Source organism: Moschus berezovskii, chromosome 3, assembly GCF_049115385.1.
Source record: "Moschus berezovskii isolate FMDL1 chromosome 3, NW_MosBer_1.0, whole genome shotgun sequence".
In the NCBI taxonomy this organism is placed as follows: Eukaryota; Metazoa; Chordata; class Mammalia; order Artiodactyla; family Moschidae; genus Moschus; species Moschus berezovskii.
The window spans coordinates 56,661,064-56,674,719 of record NC_142462.1 but is presented as its reverse complement, the minus strand read 5'-3'; the positions used below and the strand labels follow the sequence as shown (position 1 = coordinate 56,674,719).

Genomic DNA, 13,656 nt, shown 5'->3' with positions numbered 1-13,656 from the left:
GTGGAAAAAAGATCCTACATGCCTCTTAGTCAAAATAAATAAATAAAAAGAGCACTGTGGAAGGCTGACTAAACCTAAAAACTACTCTCCTACTTGTACTGATGGGTAACCTCCATTGTTACTAGTAGTAATCGTTATCTTCAAGTATTCAACTCAAGAACTGCTAAGTGTTAATTACTGTGCCAGGTATTGGGGATATAACTGGAAACAAGACAATGGCCCTGCTCTCAAAGAGTTTAGGCTTTAGTTGGGGAGCCGAGAGTTAAAACAGTATTTAATTACAATCACGAGTAAATAAATGACACTTGGAAGAAAAGTATATACACTACACATTCTATGGGAGTGTACAACAGGAGACCTACCTACTTTGGAGAAATGATGGTCACAGGTCTCAGCTTACCTGAGAAAGGAGCTAAAGGATAAGTAGAAATTAACCAGGGAGAGAGGGAAGGGAAGAGTGTTTTGGCAGAAGGGAAAGTTGGTGTGAAGACCCTGAAGTAGGAAGGAGTTGGGTACACAAAAGGAACTCAATAAATATTTGTTGCAATAATGAATGAAAGAGTGAAGGAGCAGCAAAGGAGAGTGTGGGTGCCAACGGTGGAATGTGTGTCAGAAAAGAGTACAAGAGGAGGCTCCAGAGAGCAGCAGGGGCAAGATCCTGCAAGACCCTATGGGCCAACAAACCTACAAGCCAGGATTATTATTTGTTATTTTGGTCTGCCATCTGAGTTCTTTCAAAAAAGATGTTAGTGTGCTAAATAGTACAGAAGAAAAATCTACACTGTAGGTGTAAAAAATGAGAAATATAAATTATGTTTTAAAATTGTGCTTAAAAAAAAAACTTACAGCCAGAAAAATAAGGAAAATCCAGAAATGTAAAGATTTCTTTGAGACCTGAAGAGTTTCATTTGTGTATGTTCATAGGCAGCAGGTCTGCTGGCTGAACTCTTTTCAATAGTATGAGTTGAGGAATATTTTCTTACTTCTCTCACAGCATCTATTAAAGAAAAAGAGGAAACACATTGCTTTTGGCTTTTAAGAATATAAGATTATTAATATACTGGAAAGCAGATTTAGCTCAAGTGACCTAACTTTTAGGTAATGAACTTTAGCTAGGGGATCTCTTTACAATACATGGGAGGATATTATGCTCAAAATAGATGTCAGTGGTAAACTTTGAATGTAACGGTATTTTGCTTTTTTAACTATTCATTTAGGAATTACCATCACTGCACTGTCTCTAATATCTGGCTATACTGCATTAGAATTCAACCTATTGACAATAACACATATGGGTAATATGCCATTACAATCAATTCCAGGCTAACCCATTTCTTATTGCACCAGCATTTTTATTCAGTTCAGTTCAGTTGCTCAGTCATGTCCGACTCTTTGCAACCCCATGAACCACAGCACACCAGGCCTCCCTGTCCATCACCAACTCCCGGAGTTCACGCAAACTCATGTCCATCGAGTCGGTGATGCCACCCAGCCATCTCATTCTCTGTCATCCCCGTCTCCTCCTACCCTCAATCCCTCCCAGCATCAGAGTCTTTTCCAGTGAGTCAACTCGTTGCATGACGTGGCCAAAGTATTGGAGTTTCAGCTTTAGCATCAGTCCTTCCAATGAACACCCAGGGTTGATCTCCTTTAGAATGGACTGGTTGGATCTCCTTGCAGTCCAAGGGACTCTCAAGAGTCTTCTCCAGCACCACAGTTCAAAAGCATCAATTCTTCTGCGATCAGCTTTCTTCACAGTGCAACTCTCACATCCATACATGACCACAGGAAAAACCATAGCCTTGACTAGACGAACCTTGGTTGGCAAAGTAATGTCTCTGCTTTTTAATATGCCATCTAGGCTGGTCATAACTTTCCTTCCAAGGAGTAAGCATCTTTTAATTTCATGGCTACAGTCAGCATCTGCAGTGATTTTGGAGCCCAAAAATATAAAGTCTGACACTGTTTCCACTGTTTCCCCATCTATTTCCCATGAAGTGATGGGACCAGATGCCATGATCTTTGTTTTCTGAATGTTGAGCTTCAAGCCAACCTCTTCACTCTCCTCTTTCACTTTCATCAAGAGGCCTTTGAGTTCCTCTTCACTTTTATTACATCTACTATAATTTTTTTTTTACAGTGGAAGTGACAAATAGATTCAAGGGATTAGATCTGGTGCCTGAACTACGGACGAAGAACTATGGACGAAGGTTTGTGACATTGTACAGGAGGCAGTGCTCAAGACCATCCCCAAGAAAAGGAAACAGCAAAAAGGCAAAATGGTTGTCTGAGGTGGCCTTACAAACAGCTAAGAAAAGATGAGAAGAGAAAAGCAAAAAAGAAAAGGAAACATATACCCATTTAAGTGCAGAATTACAAAGAATAGCCAGGAGACATAGGAAAGCCTTCCTCAGTGATCAATGCAAAGAAACAGAGGAAAACAACAGAATGGGAAAGACCAGAGATCTCTTCAAGAAAATTAGAGATACCAAGGGAACATTTCATGCAAAGATGGGCTCGATAAAGGACAGAAATGGTAGGGACCTAACAGAAGCAGAAGATATTAAGAAGAAAGTGGCAATAATACACAGAAGAACTGTACAAAAAAGATCTTCAAGACCCAGATAACCACGATGGTGTGATCATTCACCTAGAGCCAGACATCCTGGAATGCGAACTCAAGTGGGCCTTAGAAGCACCACTACGAACATAGCTAGTGGAGGTGATAGACTTCCAGTTATTTCAAATCCTGAAAGATGAAAGTGCTGCACTCAATGTGCCAGCAAAACTGGAAAACTCAGCAGTGGCCACAGAATTGGAAAAGGTCAGTTTTCATTCCAATTCCAAAGAAAGGTAATGCCAAAGAATGTTCAAACTACTGCACAATTGCACTCGTTTCACACACCAGCAAAGTAATGCTCAAAATTCTCCAAGCTAGGCTTCAATAGTACGAGAGCCAAGAACTTCGAGACGTTCAAACTGGATTTAGAAAAGGCAGAGGAACCAGAGATTAAATTGCCAACATCTGCTGGATCATCGAAAAAGCAAGAGAGTTCCAGAAAATCATCTACTTCTGCCTCATTGACTACGCCAAAGCCTTTGACTGTGTGGATCACAACACACTGTGGAAAATTCTTCAAGAGATGTGAATACCAGACCATCTGACCTGCCTCCTGAGAAATCTGTATGCAGGTCAAGAAGCAACAGTTAGAACTGGATGTGGAACAAAGGACTCTTTCAAAACTGGGAAAGGAGTGCGTCAGGGATAGATACTGTCATCCTGCTTATTTAACTTACACGCAGAGTGCATCATGCAAAATGCTGGGCTGGATGAACCACAAGCTGGAATCAAGATTGCCTGGAGAAATATCAATAACCTCAGATATGCAGATGGCACCACCCTTATGGCAGGAAGCGAAGAACTAAGAGCCTCTTGATGAAAGTGAAAGAGGAGAGTGAAAAAGCTGGCCTAAAACTCAGCATTCAAAAAGTAAGATCATGGCATCTGGTCTCATCACTTCATGGCAAATAGATGGGGAAACAATGGAAACAGTGACAGACTTTAATTTTTTGGGCTCCAAAATCACTGCAGATGGTGACTGCAGCCATGAAATTAAAAGATGTTTGCTCCTTGGAAGAAAAGCTATGACCAACCTAGATAGCATATGAAAAAGCAGTCACATTACTTTGCTAACAAAGGTGCATCTCGTGAAAGCTATGGTTTTTCCAGTAGTCACATATGGATGTGAGAGTTGGACTAAAAAGAAACCCGAGCACTGAGAACTGATGCTTTTGATCTGTGGTGTAGGAGAAGACTCTTGAGAGTTCCTTGGACTGCAAGGAGATCAAACCAGTCCATCCTAAAGGAAATCAATGCTGAATATTCACTGGAAGGACTGATGCTGAAGCTGAAATTCCAGTACTTTGGCCATTGGCCACCTGATGTGAAGAACTGATTCATTAGAAAAGACCCTGATGCTGGGCAAGATTGAAGGCAGGAGAAGAAGAGGATGGCAGAGGATGAGATGGCTGGAAGGCATCACCAAATCAAAGGCCATGAGTTTGAGCAATCTCCAGGAGTTGGTGGTCGACAGGGAAGCCTGGTGGGCTGTAGTCCACGGGGTCGCAGAGTCGGACATGACTGAGTGATTGAAGCATTACTCTTTAAAAAAAAAAAAAACTGAAGTATAGTTGATTAACAATGTTTCAGGTATACAGCAGAGTGATTCAGTTATATAGTTATCTTTATCCCTTTTTCAGATTTTTCCCATTACAGGTTATTATAAGATACTGAATATAAGTGTGCTATACAGCGGGTCCTTGTTGTTTACCTATTTTACATATGGGCTACTATTATTTTAAATTATTGAGATTTTAGAAGTATTTGTTTACACTGAGTTTCTACTGGCAAAGATCTGTTGAAGTGGGATTGACCTATGGTACTATTGCCTAGAAATCCCATGGATGGAAGAGCCTGGTGGGCTGCAGTCCGTGGGGTCGCTAAGGGTCGGACACGACTAAGCGACTTCACTTTCACTTTTCACTTTCACACATTGGAGAAGGAAATGGCAGCCCACTCCAGTGTTCTTGCCTGGAGAATCCCAGGGATGGGGGAGCCTGGTGGGCTTCCGTCTATGGGGTCACACAGAGTCGGACACGACTGAAGTGACTTAGCAGCAGCAGCAGCAGTATATGATCCCTCAAGTGTCCTGTGGATGGCACCTGTTACTGAAAATGTTCAGAGAGCTGCTCTTTTGATACTCTCAGTTCGGTTAAGTCTCAGATTCAGGGGAATCACTTTCTCTAGTGGGAGACAGATCTCAGATTATTAGCATCTTTATTTCGTGTACTTTTAGTCATTGGATTCTTGTAGTTTCCTGGGAAGGTATCTGCCTTTGATGTCACAAAGACCAGTGGAATATAAGCAAGTTAGGTTGCTCCTTTCATGTAGTCATAAGCATTCCTAGGGAAGACTTACTGCCATATAGGAAAGAGATTCTAGTTGAAAAACAGCTAATTTTAACCCCTATTTCACTTAATTTTTTTTAACAGCACTTTGAGCTAAAATTCACGTAACATTTACCCTTAAAAGTGTATTTGGTGGTTTTGAGTATATTCACAAAGTTGTGTAACCAACACCTGAATATTTTCATCTACCCAAACAGAAAGCCCATATCCATTCTTGCCCTCCCTGCACCTCCTGGCAACCACTAATCTACTGTCTGTCTCTATGGATTTGGCTATTCTGGACATTTGATATAGATGGAATCATATTTTATGCATTCTTTTGTGTCTGGCTCCCTTAACCTCACATAATATTTTCAAGGTTCATCTATGTTGCAGCAAGTTACATAGATGAACTTGCTTTATTACTTTCTATAACTGAATAATTCTCTGTTGTACAGCTACACCACATTTGGTTTATCCATTCAAGAGATGATGGATATTTGGATTTTCTCCACTTTTTAGCTATTATGAACCATGCTTCCATGAAGATTCATGTACAAGTTTTTATACTGACCTATGTTTTCATTTCTCTTAGTATATACCTATTAGTGGAATTGCTATATCATATGGTAACTCCCAAGTGGTGCTAGAGGTAAAGAACCTGTCTGCCAATGCAAGAGATGTAAAAGAAGCAGGTTCGATCCCTGGATTGGGAATATGTCCTGGAGGAAGGCACGGCAACCCACTTCAGTATTCTTACCTGGAGAATCCCATGGACAGAGGTGCCTGGTGGGCTACAGTCCATAGAGTTGCAAAGAGCTGGACATGACTGAAGTGACTCAGCATGCATGCATGGTAACTCTATATTTAACTTTTTGAGGAACTGCCAAACTGTTTTCCCAAAGCAGTTTTACCAGTTTACATTCTCAGTGTAATATAATATTTCTCCACATCATTAGCGTTTGTTATTATCTGTCTTTTAGATTATAACTATCCTAGTGAGTATGAAGTGGTATTTCATTGCAATGATAGTGAGTTTTTCAACTGAAAAAAAAATCGTTTATTTCCATTTTCTTTAATTCTTTCTAACAATGTTTTTGTAGCTTTAAGCGTTGAGATCTTGTACATCCTTTATAAAGTTCTTTTATAAAAACAAGAAGTTTTTAGGCTTCTTGTTGTACTTATAAAAGTAATTTAAAAATTTTCAATTTTGAATTGTTGCTTATAGCAGAGAAATGCCCTTTATTTTGTATAGTGATCTTATATTTTGTGATGCACTATAGTTCTTTGATACAGTATTTTTCTTGTAGACATTTTAGGATTTTCTAAATAATCACGTCATCTTCAAATGACTGTTTTACTTTTTAACTTAAAATCTTAATGCTTTGTATATTTTTCTTATTATTATTTCGGTTAGAAAATCTATTACTTAATTGAACAAAAATAGTCAAAGTGAATATCCTTGCTTTGTTCCCAACCTTACGGGGCTAACTTTCAATATCTGACTAAGGATGATGCTAGCTCTAGGCTTTTGTAGATGCTCTTCATCAGAATGAGGAAGCTTCCTTCTATTTGTAATTTGCTAATTAAAAATAATTTGATGTTTGTATATACTGTAAAATAGTTACAAGTCCATCACCATACAGTTACAGAATTTCTTTTTTCTTGTGATGCAAAATTTCTTTCAACATCTACTTTCCTAGCAATTTTCAAATATGCAATACAGAATTATTAACTTAGTCACCATGCTGTTCATTATATCTCTATGACTTATTTATTTTATAACTGGAAGTTTGTATGTCTTGACTCCCTTTACCTATATTGCCCACCCCACCCTTGGCAACCACCAATCTGCCCCCTGTGTCTATGAGCCTGATTTCATTTTTTGATTCCCACATACGGATGAGATCTTACAGTATCTGTCTTTCACTTAGCATAATGTCCTCAAGGTCGATTTATGTGGACACAAAAGGTAAGATATCCTTTTTTTTTGGTCATTTCTAAGATTGCCTCAAAACAATAGGAGCATGCCAACCACTACAAAAACAACTAAAAAAAAAAAAGTCTTTATGAGTTATTTCGAACAGACCAGAGGAATCAAACAGTACTTTGAAGTCATTGCTGTTTTCCTTGCTGTTTAGTTGCTAAGTTGTGTCTGACTCTTGTGACCTCATGAACTGTAGCCCGCCTGGCTCCTTTATCCATGGGATTTCACAGGCAAGAATACTGGAGTGGGTTGCCATTTCCTTCTCCAGGGGATCTTCCCAACCAGGGAAAGAACCTGTGTCTGCTACATTGGCAGGTGGATTCTCTACCACTGAGTCACCTGTGAAGTGTGATGTCATTACTACTTGGCAATTAAACAGGAATAATACTCCTGGATCCATTATGCAGAAATGCTAAAGATTAAGCAGTACTACCAAAGAAAAACACAAACCCATTTGTAGAATGCACTGCTTGCATAATACTAAAGAAACTGTCTGAAAAGTGGGATGGAGGCAGTAACAAGAGGACGATGTGACACTTAGTCACTTTTCTATAAGGCACACGGAGATCATCTTTTTGTGGGATCAGTTCTCTAAGTGTTCAAATTCCTGAGAAGCATTTCTGCTGACACTAAATAAACTCTCCTGGGTTTCCTACTTCCTTTCTGTCTGTTCCAACTTGCTAAAACACACACACACACTTTTCAGTTAGTATTGGCTCTAGGAATATAAACATCTAATAATGATTATTAGACCAACATGAATTATGTTGATAATTCAAATCTACTGGGTCTGAATTATTTACACCAATGTCATTTTAGTGGATGAGAACAGAGGACTACGTTCTTTACATAGGTAACTGCATGTTATTCTTTCAACACCTCAGTGAAGTCGGTGTTATTCCCCTGTTCTGAGATGGAAACACTGAGGCTTCATTGGTAAGTCCCTGTTTGACTGTCTTTATCACCCAGGGTTAATGGCCCCACATTAATCATCCATGATGTTCCTATTCTCTGGGAATTAGTTACTTCCTCTGCCCATATATGTAGGCTCCTGCCAGCAGCCATGATTCTGCTCTGTGATCCTGGCCCCTGGCCATAGCTTCTCAGATGAGGATTGGATACCCGGTGTTAGCTGGTCAGATTTTTTCTTCCTTAGAATTGGAATTTAGAAATGGCTAGTTAATCCTCGCATATGGCTGGCATGACAAAACTTAGCAGCTGTATATAATTCTGGCCTGGAAATTGAGTATCAGAGTCTGTAGAGACAAGGAAGAAGAAGTAGACTGAGGGAGAAATACAGGGACACTAAAAGGACACTTCACTTCCTATGAATTTGGCTTCCTTCATTTTTTGGGCCACACTGAAACAACCCTATATTTTAATTTTCCCTTTCATGCTCAAGTGAGCTGATGCTGGTTTCTGATTTATGTAACCAAAAGAACCCTGGCTAAAGTTGTCATTCTTTATATGGCTATGTGGCAGTTTTCAGTAGAAATTCCTGTGATAATTTTAGAGTTAGAAGGACACAGTACACTCTTAGAGCTACTATGAGCTGTGGAGATTATTTCCTCTCTCTATTTTGCAAATGGCTAAACCAAACTCAGAGAGATGAAATGACATTCCAAAGGTCATTTAGTTGGCTGGTGACAAAGTTGGAACCTGGTTTTCCTTATTGTTTTTCACCTGCTTGGTGTGATTTCTTAATGGCTAGAGATTCAATCAGTAACATTAAGAACATACCATGAGACAAATACAGTTTGAAATGAAGTGCAAATCTATTCATATCCTGATGCAATGACTTACTCATACCTTCTCATGCCATTTATTTCCAGTTTATAAAGAGGATTCCCCTCCAGAGGTTAGTCACATAGAAGACGAGAAACATTTTCTCACAAGAGAGTGGCACACATGGTGGTTATGGCCCCAGGCTGACACCCTGTGAAACCTACCTAACTCACAACACAACTCTGAGGGAATTCTGAGGGACAACACACTGTGGTGGTATCAAAAGCTGAATTGCCAAGAAGTAGCTGGGTGATCTCTGACAAGTTACATAATCTCTCTGAGCTCAGTTCTTAAAAGCTTCTAAAGAGCATGGCAATTTACTCCTTCTAAAAAGCATGGCAATTATTTTGACTCATGGAATTTCTAATTTGACAAAAACCTTAAAAGTCTACTTTAAGAGAAAAGTAGTGTCTGGGATCGGAGAAGGCAATGGCAAGCCACTACAGTACTATTGCCTAGAAAATCCCATGGATGGAGGAGCCTGGCTGGCTGTAGTCCGTGGGGTCGCTAAGGGTCGGACACGACTGAGCGACTTCACTTTCACTTTTCACTTTCACACATTGGAGAAGGAAATGGCAACCCATTCCAGTGTTCTTGCCTGGAGAATCCCAGGGAAGCCTGGTGGGCTTCCGTCTATGGGGTCGCACAGAGTCGGACATGACTGAAGTGACTTAGCAGTGTCTGGGATGTTGCAATACCTCTGCCAGCATCTGGACAAACATAAAGGAGGCCTGTCACCAAGGGACAGGATTTATACCCATGGCAAGAAGCTGAATCACCCTGGCATCAGGGGACAGAAATTTTGACTATTAAGAGTTTTCTACTGATGACCTATAATCAAATGGGGAAATGATGGAAAAATCTGCATGTTTTTAACTGTATGCCGCACACAAGCATGTAGACCCTAGACTGGCTGAAAACAGAAGGTTGATAATGCTGACTCCCAACTGCCTCACCACCCACCTATCAGAAGGATGTCCACAAGCTGATCACGCCCTCTTTGAAACATTACTATAAAACTCCTCACTACCTCTTCTAGGTTGGGACATGCAGTTTGGAGGGCATTACCCCACTGTGGCCCCCTCTGCCTGACAAAGCAAATAAAGCTATTCTTGTCCACTTCAAAAAAAAAGTCTGCTTTTAATTTCTAAGGTACTTGTTATGATAATTTCAAACATGCTGAAAAACTAGTACAATAAACATCCATATTTCCACTACCTAGATTCAACAGTTGTTAGCATTTGCCATATTTGCTTTTTTTTTTTAACCAACTGAAAGTAAGTTGTAAATATCATGAGACTTTACTTCTATGTATTTCAGCATGCAATTCCTAAGCATAAGGACATAATCCTATGTAACAGGTGCTAGTAAACTTTTTCTGTAAAGAGCAAGTTGTGTATGTTAGGCCACACGGTCTGTTTCAACTACTGTACTCTGTAGTTGTTCATACATAGACGACACATAAACAGAATGGCATGGTAAATTCCAATAAAACTTTATTTACAAAAATAGGCAATTGGTCTGCAGGTTATAGGTTGCTGACTTCTTCTATATAATAATAACATTGATTCATAACTAAAGTTAACAAAACTTCCCAAATATTATCTAACAAACAATCTATATTCAAATTTTTGCAGTAGTACCCAAATGTCTGTGCTATAGCTGCCTTTCAACCAGGGTCCAATCAAGATTCACACCCTGCATCTAAAACTTCTTTTGAGGGCCATTGCTCTGCGGATAACTAAGACACCACAATAACAAAGGACTGTATAACTGCTAATTCTGAAAACTAGGCTATGCATCGCAGCATTTAAATCTTAAAACAACATAAAAGAAATTAAGAACCACTGTACTCTGCTGCAATTTATGCCTGTATATATAACAGTAATAATATCAACATATAAATTATCTACTCCATATACTGTCATACACTATACCAAGTCAACTGTATACCAGTGGCAGCATCAACTTAATTAAAACAATCAATAATAATTCATTAATGACAATAATAGTATAAGAAATAGTTAAGCTTAGTCAAAGGAGGACTCTAGTACTTACCTAGAAACAGAACAATCAATAGGATTATAATAGTAAGAAAAGCCTTGTTCCAGAAACTTGCAATTTTTCCCCAAACGCTAAAGGAAAATATCTTCTGCCATCTGTAAAGCAATACAATTACATTAGGCGTAAAAAGTCAAGAGAACACTTTGAGATACTTTCTAAATACTAATTAACATTTTGGCAATTGTGTAGTGAGTGAAAAGAACTACGGAAATTTAATTTTTTGTCATGTAAGAGAACTGTCAATTCTTACCAATATCTCATGAAATAAAGAACAACTTTCAAATTTAATAATAATCCGACATTTGACTATCTTCTGATTGGTGGCTTAAATATTCTTAAGTAAAAGTAACTTCTGAAGTAAATACACATGATCAAAACCTTAAATAGGAATTCTCATAGTAAAAATCTTATATTACTGATAGAAATTTTCACTTTATATCATTTTCCTTATCAGGATAATAACTCAGAAATAACACAGATCTATTGTTCTAACAACTAACAACATTTCAGGGTTAAGGGGTCTGACTTTATATACTATTTATTTTTATAATAAAAAAATGGATGCAGTTTCAATGTCTACTCCAAGTAAAAAAGTTTTTCTACTTTTACCATAAGGAAATTAAGAAAATCATTGGGCTATTATACACACATTGAATCACTGAGCTATTACATACACATTAAATCACTGAGCTATTCTATAATGTGTGTGTAATACTGTGTACCACAGACATAGTAAATACTGTATTACATACATAGTAAAGAGAAAAAATCTTAAACATATAGCTTGAAAGGGAATACCCTGGCAGTACGGTGGTTAGGACTCTGCACTTTCACTGCTGAGTGCCCAGTTTCAAACCCTGGTTGAGTAACTAAGATCCCACAAGATGCATGGCGTGGCAAAAAAGGAAAAAAAAAATCGATCTCTTGAGGGATTTTTATGTGTGTTTATACCCAAGTAATTATATTCAGATCATTACTTGGACATAGAGAAAATGAAATAGGGAAACAGTCTAGATGGAATGAACAATATGAAAAGACACAGATAAGAAAGCATGAGTTATCAATGGCAAAGAGTGACAAAGTATCACACGACTGAAAAGGTAACAAATTTCACACGAGGGCATTTTAAATGAATAACGCATTAACTGAGTCCAAAGGAGATATATAAACACTTCAGTAAACTTCAAATTTCCTTTCATGGACCACAGCCTTGCAGTGGTGTGTGGGCCACTATACAAGTGTAGGGCTTGTGTAATTCAATGAAGTTATGAGTCATGCCGTAAAGGGCCAGCAAAGATGGATGGGTCATTGTGAAGAATTCTGACAAAATGTGGTCAACTGGAGGAAGAAATGGCAAACCACTCCAGCATTCTTGCTGCAAGAACCCCATAAACAAAATGAAAAGGCAAAAAGATACAACACCAGAAGATGAGTGCCCCCTCCCCGCCCCCGGTTGGAAGGTGTCCAGTATGCTAGTGGGGAAGAGCAGAGGGCAATTAATAATAGCTCCAGAAAGAATGACGTAGTTGGGCCAAAGCAGAAATGACGCTCAGTTGCGGATGTGTCTGGTGGTGAAAGTCAAGTCCAATGCTGTAAAAAACATTGCATTCAGTTCAGTTCAGTCGCTCAGTCGTGTCCGACTCTCCGCGACCCCATGAATCACAGCACGCCAGGCCTCCCTGTCCATCACCAACTCCTGGAGTTCACTTAAACTCATGTCCACAGAGTCAGTGATGCCATCCAGCCATCTCATTCTCCGTCGTCCCCTTCTCCTCCCGCCCCCAACCTTTCCCAGCATCAGAGTCTTTTCCAGTGAGTCAACTCGTCGCATGAGGTGGCCAAAGGATTGCAGTTTCAGCTTTAGCATCAGTCCTTCCAATGAACACCCAGGATTGATTTCCTTTAGAATGGACTGGTTGGATCTCCTTGCAGTCCAAGGGACTCTCAAGAGTCTTCTCCAACACCACAGCTCAAAAGCATCAATTCTTCGGCGATCAGCTTTCTTCACAGTCCAACTCTCACATCCATACATGACCACGGGAAAAACCATAGCCTTGACTAGACGGACCTTGGTTGGCAAAGTAATGTCTCTGCTTTTTAATATACTATCAAGGTTGGTCATAACTTTCCTTCCAAGGAGTAAGTGTCTTTTAATTTCATGGCTGCACTCAGCATCTGCAGTGATTTTGGAGCCCCAAAAAATAAAGTCTGACACTGTTTCCACTGTTTTTCCATCTATTTCCCATGAAGTGATGGGACCAGATGCCATGATCTTTGTTTTCTGAATGTTGAGCTTCAAGCCAACCTTTTCACTCTCCTCTTTCACTTTCAACAAGAGGCTTTTTAGTTCCTCTTCACTTTCTGCCATAACCTGGAATGTTAGGTCCATGAATCAAGGTAAAATGGACGTGGTCAAGCAGGAGATGCCAAGAGTGAACATCCACATTTTAGGAATCAGTGAACTAAAATGGACAGGAATGGGTGAATTTAATTCAGATGACCATAATAACTATGTGGGCAAGAATCCCTTAGAAAAAAGGGCGCAGGCCTTCATAGGAGAAGGCAATGGCAACCCACTCCAGTACTCTTGCCTGGAAAATCCCATGGACAGAGGAGCCTGGTGGGCTGCAGTCCAAGGGGTCGCAATGAGTCAGACACGACTGAGCGACTTCACTTTCACTTTTCACTTTCATGCACTGGAGAAGGAAATGGCAACCCACTCCAATGTTCTTGCCTGGAGAATCCCAGGGACAGTGGGGCCTGTTGGCTACAGTCTATGGGGTCGTCCAGAGTCGGACATGACTGAAGCGACTTAGCAGCAGCAGCAGGCCTTCATAATCAACAAAAGAGTCTGAAATGCAGTACTTGGGTGA

The 13,656-nt window shown here is 39.6% G+C and overlaps 1 pseudogene across 1 annotated transcript in view; it reads right to left on the bottom strand.

Annotated features, from left to right (window-relative positions):
- LOC129552399 (uncharacterized) overlaps positions 1–13,656 on the bottom strand; it is an 82,690-nt pseudogene that overhangs the window by 41,581 nt on the left and 27,453 nt on the right. Inside the window, exons 8-9 of the transcript XR_016036163.1 lie at positions 10,778–10,878; positions 847–997 (exon numbers count right to left, since the gene is read on the bottom strand). The product of XR_016036163.1 is annotated as an uncharacterized LOC129552399 (transcript). The remainder of the gene's footprint in view (positions 1–846; positions 998–10,777; positions 10,879–13,656) is intronic.